Source organism: Gopherus evgoodei, chromosome 5 (assembly GCF_007399415.2).
Source record: "Gopherus evgoodei ecotype Sinaloan lineage chromosome 5, rGopEvg1_v1.p, whole genome shotgun sequence".
NCBI lineage: Eukaryota > Metazoa > Chordata > Testudines > Testudinidae > Gopherus > Gopherus evgoodei.
In genome coordinates, this window is record NC_044326.1 from 49,662,351 (window position 1) to 49,675,897 (window position 13,547).

The following is a 13,547-nucleotide window of genomic DNA, read 5'->3' on the forward strand; positions in this document are numbered from 1 at the left end:
AGGTTATCAATTTAGTCTTCATAGATTGCTGCAGAAAAGGATAACTTCAGTACAAACTGTCGCTCCCAGTAGTGACTAAGTTATGGCAGAGACATACAGCATGGATGAGCCATCAATTTACTTCATGTACAGGCAGATCTCAAACTGACATTGAACTGTTGTCATATCACAATGGTAAAGACTCACAGATGAGTAAATGTTGAGCAAGGAATTTTATTAGACTAAGCAAAACCATGTAGTCCCTAAATCTACACTGTCTCTTTCTACTTCACCATACAACTTTCACCTAGAGCCTGCCTGGAATCCGGCCAGAGATTTAAAGACACAGTACACATATCCTCACAGCTTCCCCTCACAGTGGCCCTACGTCTTCTAACCATTATGCACAAATATTAAACAAAAATTAATATTGAACAAATTCTAGATCAAGAGAAGTCACTGGTTTTACCACTTGCCCAGATTTTATTATCTGGCCTTGAGAAGAATTGTATTCAATTGACCCACTTGCAATATCAAATCAGTGCACACATTCTATCTGTAACTCTAAGCAAATATTTCTCCAGTATAATTTGTACATGATCCACATTAGATAGTTTGTTTTCTTTTAATAGTAATAACCCTTTGCATTTCTAAGGCACCGCCAGTTTCAGGATCTCAAAGTGCTTTAAGTAGATTTATATTGTCTCACTTTTAATTATAATATTCTCCTGTTTGTTTGCTTGTCATTAGTTGCTTTCTTTAAATATCAGAATGCTGATGAGTTCTTTTAAGCAGGAAACTTCTCTTGGCTCCTTTCCATGAGCATAGGATCATATTCTGGCCTCTCAGTTCTTGTATCACCCTCACTGCCACTGTATCTGAGTGCACTGAAGTCAATGGGAGTGTTACCCAGGGTTTGACCCAGGCTGCAGGAGATATCTTACATTGTTGATCATTATACATGCAGGGGTGGCTCCAGGCACCAGCACGCCAAGTGTGTGGTTGGGGCGGCAAGCCACGGGGGACGCTCTGCTGGTTGCTGTGAGGGCGGCAGGCAGGCTGCCTTCAGCAGCATGCCTGTGGAGAGTCCGCTGGTCCCGTAGCTTTGGCTGACTTCCCGCAGGCTGCCGCCGAATCTGCAGGACTGGGGAACTCCCGCAGGCAAGCCATTGAGGGTTTGCCTGCCTGCCGTGCTTGGGGCAGCAAAATACCTAGAGCCGCCCCTGTATACATGCATTCCTGGTTAATTATTTTAGCTGAAGAATGGATCTGGTATAATACAAAGGAAGAAATTCCTACTTCAGATGCTTTTCCCACATTTCCATATCATAAGTGGATCTTCTGAATATGTCATCTACTTTCTTTAAACTTTATTAAATACTTTTCTTAAAGTTTCAAATACGGGGTCCAAATTGAGGCTCTCTTTTCTTTTGCCTCAGTTGCACATGAAGGCAAAAAAATACAGGAACTTTCCAGTTTCCAGAGAAATGGTTCTGTTTTCAATAAGCACACCAGTATGTGTTAGGAGCCAGGCTTGTTTCTAGATATAATTATTAAAAGAAAGAATGTGTATTAGTATTTCAAAGCAGATGATTAAAATGACTGTAGCATAGTAAGTTAGGAAATATAATGCGAAGACAACTCTAGCTAAAATATCATTCATATATATGATATTTGTAACACATTTGGCCTAGTTCTTATGGCCTAGAAAGTCAACCTATCATTTCACCACCTGAGAGGAAACTTTAACACACGGAGCCAATTGTAATATCAGGTCAGTTCAAAATATGAAGCAAAAACTTCTGTTTCATACTGCAGGGCTTGCTACTGCCAATGCAAGACACTACAGAGCGATGTATCTCAACAATTCCCTAGGTACCCAGTCTTTCCCCAGATATTGTACTTGGGGGCAGATGCAGGCCTTCAATAGACATCAGAAAGAGAAAAGGTATTAATATTAATTCTTTTACAAGCCAGCACTTTTGTGGGGATTTTCACAAGATAAGGAAAACTCCTGGCCTCCTGTTAAAGATGGTTCCCATTGCCAAGGACATCAGCATCAGTCCTCAGTCCACCAGATGGTGAAAATTACATGCACAGCGCTGGTAAAGAGAAGCTGCACAGCCAGCTGTGTTCCCAGTACCAGGTGCTAATTTGCAATCAGTCTTCAGAATCTCAGGTCAAAACATGAACAGCAGCCTCTCCCCAGAAGATAACACCAAGTAAGATTGGGATCCTGATACTAACTCCACTATGAAGTTGTCAGACTTAGGAAAGTTTAATTTTCACATCACACCCAAATCCAGGTTCACCCAGCACTGTGTGGAGGCAGAGATTTTCCTCAGAATCTTGAAGTGAAAAAAAATATATTTCTTCATTATTTTTTGAATTTCCTCAGTAAACATTTTCCTTCCTACAGTCACTTTCCTGTCTATAACCAGCTCCTTCCCACAAAATGCCATCTATTAAGCCACTGATTTATTTGAAACAAGTATTTATTTTAAAAAATTATCAAATATTAATCTGAAGATGATGCAGACATGAATTATTTAGACAAGTTTATTCCATAGGCAATGCCTTCACTTCCTTTACAAGACTTGGTCCAATGATTCACACAGTTTGTATTCTGAAATCCTACCAGGAGGGTAGCTAGAGATGATGGAGGCTGGAAGGACCAACCACCAAGTACAAGATGAGCAGGAACATCATTTTTTATGGGGCCTGAGGATCAGCCTCTTTTTTGATTTGCCCCCCAGGTGGAACCCAGTGCTCACATGGAAACCCATCAACATCAGTCAGGTTCTACAGAGGCAGCCTATGCAGAGCAGTTGTCAGGATCAGGACCTACCTCTTCTCACCATATTTAAAACAAAAGAACATATGGGGCCAAATTCTTCGCTCAGTTTTGACTCAGTGTGGCATCTCTAGACATACATGAGTGTAAGTGGGACCACATAAAGCCATTTACCTACAAATATACACAGGACATGCAGTCTGATCTTTCTGATCAGGCTTATGGATTGTTTTCCTGGGGGTGGGAGGGAGCTTAAGGGTGTAGATGGGTGTTTGTGCTAAAGCAAGGCAGGGGATCTCCAGCCCTATTGGTTACTTTTCTTCTTTCTATTCAAATGTTTAAAATAATGGACAGTTCAGCATGATTTTATTGGAAGGGATGAAAAAATTGAGTGTTACATACTGAACTGAAAATACAGTGAACTAGCCATGCTCAGTGGGATGCTTAATTTTTCCCTACTTATATTCAGAAAATTGTGAGTCAGAGTTTCAAATGCTTTCCAGGTATATAAATTAGAATGATAACACATTGTAACATCCAAAAATTTAGTAACATCGGGCCACAGAAATATTAGACAACTGCAGAGTGGTTCACATTTAGAATCAAGGCATGGAACTATTTTTGAATATATCGATATTTAGATTTATCCATGTGCACTTGACCTGCTCTGAATGGTATGTGAATATTAAGGAGAATCTTTAATGGTTGATTTCGAAGCCAGATCTTCTGTGGACAGTTCAATGAGAATTCAAATGCACATAAAGAAACATGGGTTTGTAGGAAAAACAAAGAACTCCTTCCTTGTTCTCTCAAACACACATTCTCGTCCATTACATCCATATGGGTTGCAGACAGCTTGGTTTTTCTTACAGCTATTTTATATTTCCCTGCTACTACATCTATCCATCCATCCTAAGATACCATTTAAAATTTGATTTAAGAGGCTATCACTCCTCCTGACAGTAATCCGACACCTCATTCTCTCAGCTATCCATATAAGCAACTCCCACTGAAGCCCAGATAATCAGACCATTTACTTAGCCATCATTTTTATATCATGTCCACGAATGTGGTATCAGAGTGCCCTATAAGCTTTAAAAGACAAGGTAACAATCTCTCTCCGTATTGCCTTAAGAACATAAGAACAGCCATACTGGGTCAGACCAAAGGTCCATCTAGCCCAGTATCCTGTCTTCCGACAGTGCCAGATGCTTCAGAGGGAATGAACAGATGAGGTAATCATCAAGTGATCCTTGTTCCAAAGGTATGAGTCATTGGCTCGAGTTCATTATATTATGTTCATTTTTAAATAAAAAATAAGGATAAGCTCACAATATGAGTTTTGCATGTCATTCTGAACATGGTGAAATCTGTGGGTGGTAACTCTTCTCTCTCAGGGAGTTGGTTTTTTAGTCTCCTGTGATCACATCACCCTCAGTGGTCAACACTTTTATTGTCACAGTGGAACAAAACTTACATGGGAGGTAACAGTCACAAAGGGAGAGGCGGTATTTCAGACATCTTGGGCCAGTCCCATGAAGAGCTTGAAAAGCAACACAGAGACTTGAGATTTGATTTTGCATTCAGTGGGAAGCACCAGCCATCAGAACTCAAGCCACCAATCAAAGTGGTTGTATATGATGGTATTTTGAAAGGAGGGCAGATTGGGGAGCAATAAAGGGTGTGCTCGTGGTTGAAGCACTGTTTGGAGACCTGGGTTCAATTTCCAGTACTTCTACAGATTTTCTCTGTGCCTCAATTCTTCATCTGTTAAAAGTGGATATTATTATTTCCCTACCTCATCGGGATATCCAGGGGATAAATTCATTATCATTTTTATACACTCCGTTAGTCCAGTGATGGGGCCACATAAATTCCTAAATATACAGTGGGTGCATGTTTGCCTGCATTGAGTTGTAGGGTGGTTGTCTGCCTGCACTCGAAGAAAGCATGTCCCGAATGGCCTAAACTCGTAGTAGAACACCACGACCTGTGACCCAGCCAGTCTGTTCTTGCAGCTGTACCACAGTATTCCTACAGCACTGACAGGAATTCATTTCTGACTTACCATGTGAGAAATCCCAAGACAGCACAAGATGTTCCATGGTAATTACACTTTACTCAGTGGGATTACTGAGTGACATATTGTTGTGAGATATCAAGAGGCAACTGGGAAGTTAACTTGAATCACCACACTTGTCTCTTTGTCCACTGCATTATGTTTACAGCTAAACACAGTATGAATGTGTAGATAAAAGGAAGTTGCTAGATAGTTCACAGTATCATGCATGCTCTGTCGGTATTAGCCTTTAGAACAAGCATACTTGCTCTTTCACTCTTTTCTCTTCAGAAACTTGTGTATTCATAATTTATTTAGTTTATATATTGGTTTTAATATTTAAGGCCATACTGTTTTCAGAACAGATTCACAGGTGAATGCAGTACTGATACGCATTTCAGATATGATTCAAATATGCCATAGTATAAAACATGCTATTTCTTTCTATTTGTTCTTTAAATCTAAAACTTCTGATGCCAGTAAATGCAGAGAGTATTTCTGGTCAGTACCTGAACAAGCAAGGGAACAAATATGATGTGGCTATTCTGTACAAGGGCTAAAACATTTTATCAAAGATCAGGTCATATTTGCACAAATTATAGAACATTATACTGGTAGCAGCAAGGACAGAAAGTCTTGCTAATAATAAACATTTGGACTGATTTGTATCCCTCCATGGTCTCTCTGTCTTTGGCTTCCAGACAGTTCCGATCACCATGGTTATGTAGAGCTACAAAATATTAAAGAGGACAAAAGACAGGAGCAAACGATGTTTTCCTCCTTCCCTTCCTGTAGGGCAGAGGAGCTTGACTTTGTGTGTGAGAAGGAGATTTATTTATTTATTTTAAGCACTTTAGTGCATAGTGTCACACATGTCCTTCCTCCTCCCCTGATGTGGGGCTTTTAAGAACATGGATTTTCATAAGGACAGTGGTCTGTGTCCTGACCTGCCATGCTACTCCGCTGAGTTATAGCTTTCTCTGTGAGCAGCAGTGTTGAAGTCTAACCCCAAGGGAGTTGGCTCTTCAGGAATTTCAGTTGTACAGCTGGGCAGATCAGCAGACCTGATCCTGGGAGGTGCTGAGTACCCTCAACTGACATTGACTTTCAGCACTTGCAGAATAGGGCATGTAGGCCCAGATCTTCAAACGGTATTGATTTCACTGGGAGTTAGACATCTTCTGAAAATCTGGGCCTAGTGTCCTGTGTGAGTTGCATCTGCCTTGCTTCACATATTACTTTTTAAATACAAAGAACTTCACTTTATTTGCCCAGTGCAGCTCAGCTATATTGGTATAGAGGTGCCCCTAAACTTACAGTTACCCGAGCAGTTCCAGAATACAAATTAGAGCAACCTAAGGGCTGCTCTATGTTGCATAGCTGATAGCTGGGGATTGACTGGATGTAGTGGCTCTTCAGCCAAACTTCATTTTTCTTGACCATATCCCCTGCCTTGGAGCAACAGGAGATATTATGCCAGCCCTATGCTATCTGGGAATTTTCCCACGCTGAGGGACTCCTTGGATAGCGGATTACATTGGGGTCTGTAGCTGCCTTACAGAGAAGGATCAGTACTAAGCAGCCTCAATAAGGATGAGAATCTGGCCCATGATTTACAAAACTTATCATAACCAGAGAAGAATTGTTATATCCATAAACAGAGAAGTATAGAAACATTCAAACTAGTGATTCTTTTAAGTCATCTAGACATTCCCCTGGAGTCCAGTGCAGGCTTTCCCTACTGTACATTTTCTATTATTTTCTCCAGGCTAGTTTAAAATGTCCCAAGAGATCAGATTGGGAGACAACTGCATACCTTAATACATCTCACTGTCAGGATGTTTCCTCCCTCTTTGACATTTAACCTAAAGGTTAAAATTAGGAAAAGTATTACCCCTCATTATACCCTTATATGCCATTTAAAATAATTACATCCCCCAGTATTTACACCTTTCAGATAAATATAGCTGGTTGTTATGTCCCTCTATTTGGTACCATTTTAGACTAAAGAAATTCAGTTTACTCAAACTGTGTCATAAATCACATTCTTAAATCCCTGTGCCATTTTGGTTGCCTATCCTTGAAACTTTTCTATCTTTATATCTATTTTAAAGTGAGTGAAGCAGAATTCTGCATATTATTCCAGATGTCAGCCAATGCAAAGAGATACTATAAGCTGTTGTATGCAGATTTACCAATGAATTCTACGAACCACTTTGACACATTGGGTCTGATTCTCCTCTCATTTACACTATTATACATCAGGAATCATTCCACTGAAGTCAATGCCCAGGTGAAACCAGTGTAAGTGAAAGAATTAGGCTCACTATGTCTTGCAAGGCCCACTATCTGTTTTATATATACACATCTCAGAATAGAGCTTTTTCATATTCTTTGGATCTGACATGAATTCATATTATCATCCCCAAACCCCTCTCTCTTTCCCCATGACTACTTCTTATACAACACATCTCTAATTTACACTTATGCTGTGGCTTCTAGTTCCCAAGCTGTATTATCATGCATTTCCTTACACCAAAGCACTCTCACTTGAGTCCAGGCAGTCACCTAAGTCATCAGGCAACACCTGTTTTTAACTTGCTGCATTCACTAAACCTCCTAGCTGTGTTTCATCCAGCGGGTGAGTGCAGTGCTTGGGAAGTGCTGGAACACAAGTATAGGAAATATCACAAGAAGCCACTCTGGCTCCAAGAAAAAGTACTGGAATGACATTCTGGACTGTTCTGGCATGACTCAAGCATTGGTGTCATCCTATAGATTGGTCAGTGTTGAAGTAAGCTTCACTTAGGTCATTAATTAATATATTGACTAGTCCTGGTCTAACCCTGAGAGACCCCACATAACACATCCTCCAATCCTACACTATGCTGAACATCTCCGGCCAGGTGCTGCATGCCTCCAGCTCCCCCTGAAGTCATTGAGGGCACTCAGTATCTTGCGAGATACTGTCCATAAAGAGCAGCTGAACCACACTGAGCTAAGGGCAGGGCAGTAAGTAATTTATACAACATTTCTCAAAGAACAGAGCTAAGACCAGCCAGGGTCATAATCACATAAGATATTCTAGAGGCATAAATCATTCCTGTGAGATTTCCAGGCACTCTTATTAAGGCAATATTTAAATCAATGTCTTTGAGATAAGAAAAGGGGTTAAACTCTTTAGTCACTCAGTCTACATTTTATTGCTGATGTAAATGAAATATGTTCTCCCTGAAGATACAATACATTTTACAGTATGTACCTTAAGGTAGATGGCATTTTCTATGTTGCTGTCTACGTTGAAAACGTAGCCTGATGCATATTCATTTTCAAGCAAACACGAGTACAAAGTATGTAATAAAAAGTTAAGGAATCTCACACTTTATAAAGTGAGCAATTCAGGTCCTTTTCTTGGGGTAGAACTTTGCACTGTGTTTATAGCAGCAGGCAGTCATCACATGAAATTTGTTTTTCAGACCATTGAACATGTCATTCAATATCTTCTTCTTCCTACAGATCAGATATGCATGATGGGATGGGGGCTGGGAGGCAGGGGTTCTCCAGGTGGCTGGCTCATTAGCACAGGAGGGAGAATGGAACACCTGCATGGCAAAGGAGAAGGAAGAACTCTGGCAGGGTGTAAGAAAAGATCCAGCTGGATGTTAGTTATGGGTTTGCTAAAGTTGGCATGCATCCAGTGAGACATTTTGGATGACATTCAAGGGTTTTATCTAGCCCCGCGGAGAAAATTATGACATTTTAAAATGGCAGTGGCTGCAGAGAAGACAAACAGGGAATAAGCTTTAAGACCAATCAGCAGAGCATAATACAGCCCCCAACTAATAAATAAAAAGCACACACTCATCTCCAGCATGTCTCAGAATTACAGGAGGAGGGAGAGATGTTCCTATACAGGCAAATCATCTATATCAAACAAGCATATGTTTCCCTCTTTAGCAGGGGTTGATCTACAGGCTTGGTATGGGACTTAGGCAATTTCTCAGTTCTTTCACAGCCTTTAGACAACCCAGTCTCAGGTATGTCTATGCTAGGAAATTAGTTCGATTTAATAGAAGTCAATTTTTTCCCTCCCTCACTGAGAGCAATGGCTGAGAATCGTTTTGTGCCTTTTTTCCGCACAGAAGCCATAGCATGGCAAGTATGGAGCCTGCTCAGATGGTCGCAGCACTTATGAGCACTGTAAACAGCATGCGTATTATCCTGCAGTATATGCAGCACCAGAACCTGCAAAGGCAGGCAAGATGGCGATGGCAGGGCAGTCACGAGCATGATGAGGACATGGACGCAGATTTCTCTAAAAGCACAGGCCACGGCAATTTGTCCATCCTGGTGACAGTGGGGCAGGCTCATGCCATGGAACGCCAATAGTGGGCCCGGGAAACAAGCACAGACTGGTGGGACCACATAGTGTTGCAGGTCTGGGAGGATTCACAGTGGCTGCAAAACTTTCACATGCGTAAGGGAACTTTCATGGAACTTTGTAACTTGCTTTCCCCTGCCCTGAAGCACAAGAATACCAAGATGAGAGCTGCCCTGACAGTTCACAAGCAAGTGGCGATAGCCCTCTGGAATCTTGCAATGCCAGACAGCTACCAGTCAGTCAGAAATCAATTTGGAGTGGGCAAATCTACTGTGGGGACTGCTGTGATCCAAGTAGCCAAAGCGATCTTTGATTTGCTGCTATCAAGGGTAGTGACTCTGGGAAATGTGCAGGCCATAGTGGATGGCTTTGCTGCAATGGGATTCCCTAACTGTGGTGGGGGGATAGATGGAACGCATATCCCTTATCTTGGGACCGGGCCACCAAGGCAGCGAGTACATAAACCAAAAGGGATACTTTTCAATGGTGCTGCAAGCACTGGTGGATTCCAGACTACGTGCTACTCGCCTGCTGTGGTAATGGAGGACCGAATAAGGCTGCCCTTCCCAGAAACTTTTTGCTTTGGGAGTACCTCCAGTAGAGCTTCACTGAGATGTCCCTGGAGGATTTCCACTCCATCCCCATACATGTTAACAGACTTTTCCAGCAGCTGCACTGGCCACGAATGCATCCCAAGTCTTCAGGGCAAATTAATCATTAAACACGCTTGCTTTTAAACCATGTACAATATTTACAAAGGTACACTCACCAGAGGAGCCTTCGCTGCCTTCAAGGTCTGTGAACCTGCCTTGGGTGGGTTGGGAGGGTACTGGCTCCAGGCTGATAAACAGTTTCTGGCTGTCAGGGAAAACGTTTTCTCTGCTTCCTTGCTGTGCACTAACTTCAACGTCCTCCTCCTCTTCCTCGTTCCCTAAATTCGCATCCCTGTTGCATGAGAGTCCATTGACAGAGTCAAAGCACAGGGGTAGGATAGTTGTAGGGGCACCCCCTAGAATGGCATGCAAGTTATCACAGAAGCAGCATGTCTGGGGCTCTGCCCCGCAGCAGCCATTTGCCTCTCTGTTTTTTTGGTAGGCTTGCCTCAGCATCTTAAGTTTCACGCAGCACTGCTGTGGGTCCCTGTTATGGCCTCTGTCCTTCATGCCCTTTGAGATTTTTTCAAATATTCCGGCATTTCGCCTTTTGGAACGGAGTTTGGATAGCACGGATTCATCTCCCCATGCAGCGATCAGATACAGTACTTCCCATTTGGTCCATGCTGGAGCTCTTTTGCGATTCTGGGACTCTATGGTCACCTGTGCTAATCAGCTCTCCACGATGGGCAAACAGGAAATGAGATTCAAAAGTTCGCAGGGCTTTTCCTGTCTACCTGGCCAGTGCATCGGAGTTGAGAGTGCTGTGCAGAGCGGTCACAATGGAGCACTCTGGAATAGCTCCTGGAGGCCAATACTGTCAAATTGCATTCATGTTACCCCAAATTCGATGCAGCAAGGTTGATTTCAGCGCTAATCCCCTCAAGTAGGAGTACCAAAATTGATTTTAAGAGCCCTTTAAGTCAACAGAAATGGCTGCGTTGTGTGAACCAGTGCAGGGGAATATCGATCTAATGCTGCTAAATTCAACCTAAACTCTTAGTGTAGACAAAGCCATAGTGAGAGCTCATTTTGCAAAGTGACATTATTACTGCATGTGGGACAGTGAATGCTAAATATTTCACCAAGAATGTACAGCTGCAAGTTAAATATCTGAACACCCCAGAACAGAACACAATGAACCCTGGATAGTATGGCCTCTGGAGAGAATGCTAAAAAAACAAAAAAAACACCTTCCAAACAATTGATGTTAAGTTTTAGAAATAGCTATGTTAACCCCATACACTTAATTCAAAGTCCTATATTTGTTACCTCTTGCTCCCCTCATCCACCTGTTGTCTTATCTTCTTATAATTGGACTGTAATCTCCTTGGGGCAGGGAGTGTCTTTCTGTTACATGTTCGTACAGTGCATAGCACAATGGGGCTGGTCCCAACAGGCACTACCGTAACACAATTAAATGGCAAAAAACTCCGGTAGTGCAGAGTGAAGGTTGCTTGGTAGTACATCGTCCCCTTGCAGAATGCTGAGTTGAGGAAAACTCATACTTCTGAAGACCATGAAAAATGCACAGTTAACATTGCCCATGAAAGCTTAACCCTGCTCTCTCTTTTAGCAATGCCCCACTATGCCCCACTAATACACCTACCTTTTCTCTGTCAACCCCCCAGTTGATGAAATGGACAAGCTCTTCATCTCCTTTTACAACCCATTCGCTCTCACCCACGGAATCCCATCTCACACTATTAGAGGACAAAAAGGGGTGTGGGAAGTAGCCCACACCACCTTATCTCTGTTCCCCTGGAGCTGGCCAATGGGAGTCTTTGCATATGCTCCAGGAGAAGTCAGTGTATATTAGGTGTGCCTGCACTAAATGGTGGAGGCAGGAGTTGGGCTTGCTTGGTAAAGGTGTGTTTGTTGCACATGAATAAAAGAATTTTAAGAGATCCTCCACATCCTTCATTAAAGCATTGAGCTTCCCTCCTTTTCATTTGTTCATACTTTATATAGCCCACCAGCTGCACAGGAAGTTGAATTGTGGTCCATATGCTTGTGAAAATGGAGAAGGTAGGCCTTCCAAGAGAACTTATCAGTGCCATTCCTGCCCTAGCCCAAGGAGTTGCTGTTCAAATCAGTGTACCTTCCACAAAGGCTGAGCTTGGAGTCTTTATCCCCTCTCCCAGCCCTTGTAAACCCTGCAAGTTAGAGACAATGTTTATCACTGGGAATCATCATGAAAGACAGATTTAATTTAAATGTCCTGTTACATTTGTCATAACATTTTTCCCAGATCTGGACCTTAGCATCCAAAATATGGGTGTTAGCATGAAAACCTCCAAGCTTAGTTACCAGCTTGGACCTGGTAAAGTGGCCACCAGCCAGGAATCTATACAGTGGCTGGCGCACTGTGATCTCCCCAAAACCTTCCCTGGGGGACCCCCAGACTCAGATTCCTTGAGTCTCACAACAAAGGGGAATAAACCATTTCCCTTCCCCCCTCCAGGTATTCCCTCTCTGGGTTCCTGGAGAGATATACAGAAGCAAGCTCCGTGAATCTAAACAGAGGGACTCCACCCTCCCTGTTTCCAGTCCTGGAAAACACAAGTACTTCCCCCCCTCACCCAGAGGGTATGCAAAGCCAGGTTAGTAAATCTAACACAAAGAGATTTCCCCCCTGACTACTTCTTCCCACCAATTCCCTGGTGAGCTGCAGACTTAATTCCCTGGAGTCCCCACTAAAGAAAAACTCCAACAAGTCTTAAAAAGAAGACTTTATATAAAAAAGAAAGAAAAGGACATAAAAATGGTCTCTCTGTATTAAGGTGACAAATACAGGGTCATTTGCTTAAAAGAAAAAAATGAATAAACAGCCTTATCCAAAAAAGAATACAATTTAAACATTCCAGCAACTACACACATGTAAATACAAAAAAAAAAAAAACATAAACCTTATTGTCTTACTATCTTGTACTTACAACTTGGAAACAGAAGATTAGAAAGCCAGGAGATAGAAAAATCACTCTCAGAGCCAAGAAGGTCAGACACAAGACAAAGAACTCACACACAAACTTCCCTCCACCCAGATTTGAAAAAGTCTTGTTTCCTGATTGGTCGTCTGGTCAGGTGTTTCAGGTTACTCCTTTCCAGGTGAAAGAGACATTAACCCTTAGCTATCTGTTTATGACAACATTTAGTCACAGAACAAAAAATATTTTTGTCTCATCACTATCCCTAAAACGTAGATATCTCAAATAACAGTTTGCATGGAATCTGTCAATATGTCACTACATGATCAAAACAAAACCAACAAATTATCTTAACAAAAGAGCCAAAGAAGTATAACCTGGGTTCAGTCTTTCCGCTGAGAGATTAGGGCCTTTGATAATAGTGGAATAGCATTTAATGTCATGAATACTCAAGGGCAAGGTTATACACTGGATCTGTTCTAAGTAGGTTAAAGTCATGCACTTGTACTTTTTGTAAAACCAATCTGTGTCTTTTTAATGTTGATGTATGAGCTGAAATCCTGAACCAAGCAGATCTTATCTAGGAGCTGATTCCAAATTTTGCTGGATAATCATAGCTTAATGTGTGTAACTTGGGGGGTAAGCAATATGTGTTGATGGTCAGGAAAAGAAATAAGGACAATCAAGTTTACTCTGTTTGCGTGAGCCATTGACATGCAGATGTAAACACAAGATTTATGTGAACAGGGTATCT

General features: G+C 41.9%; 1 protein-coding gene across 3 annotated transcripts in view; it reads left to right on the plus strand.

Annotated features, from left to right (window-relative positions):
- The window catches only part of GABRB1 (gamma-aminobutyric acid type A receptor beta1 subunit), a 273,995-nt gene that overhangs the window by 58,940 nt on the left and 201,508 nt on the right, over window positions 1–13,547 (plus strand). The window lies entirely within an intron of this gene.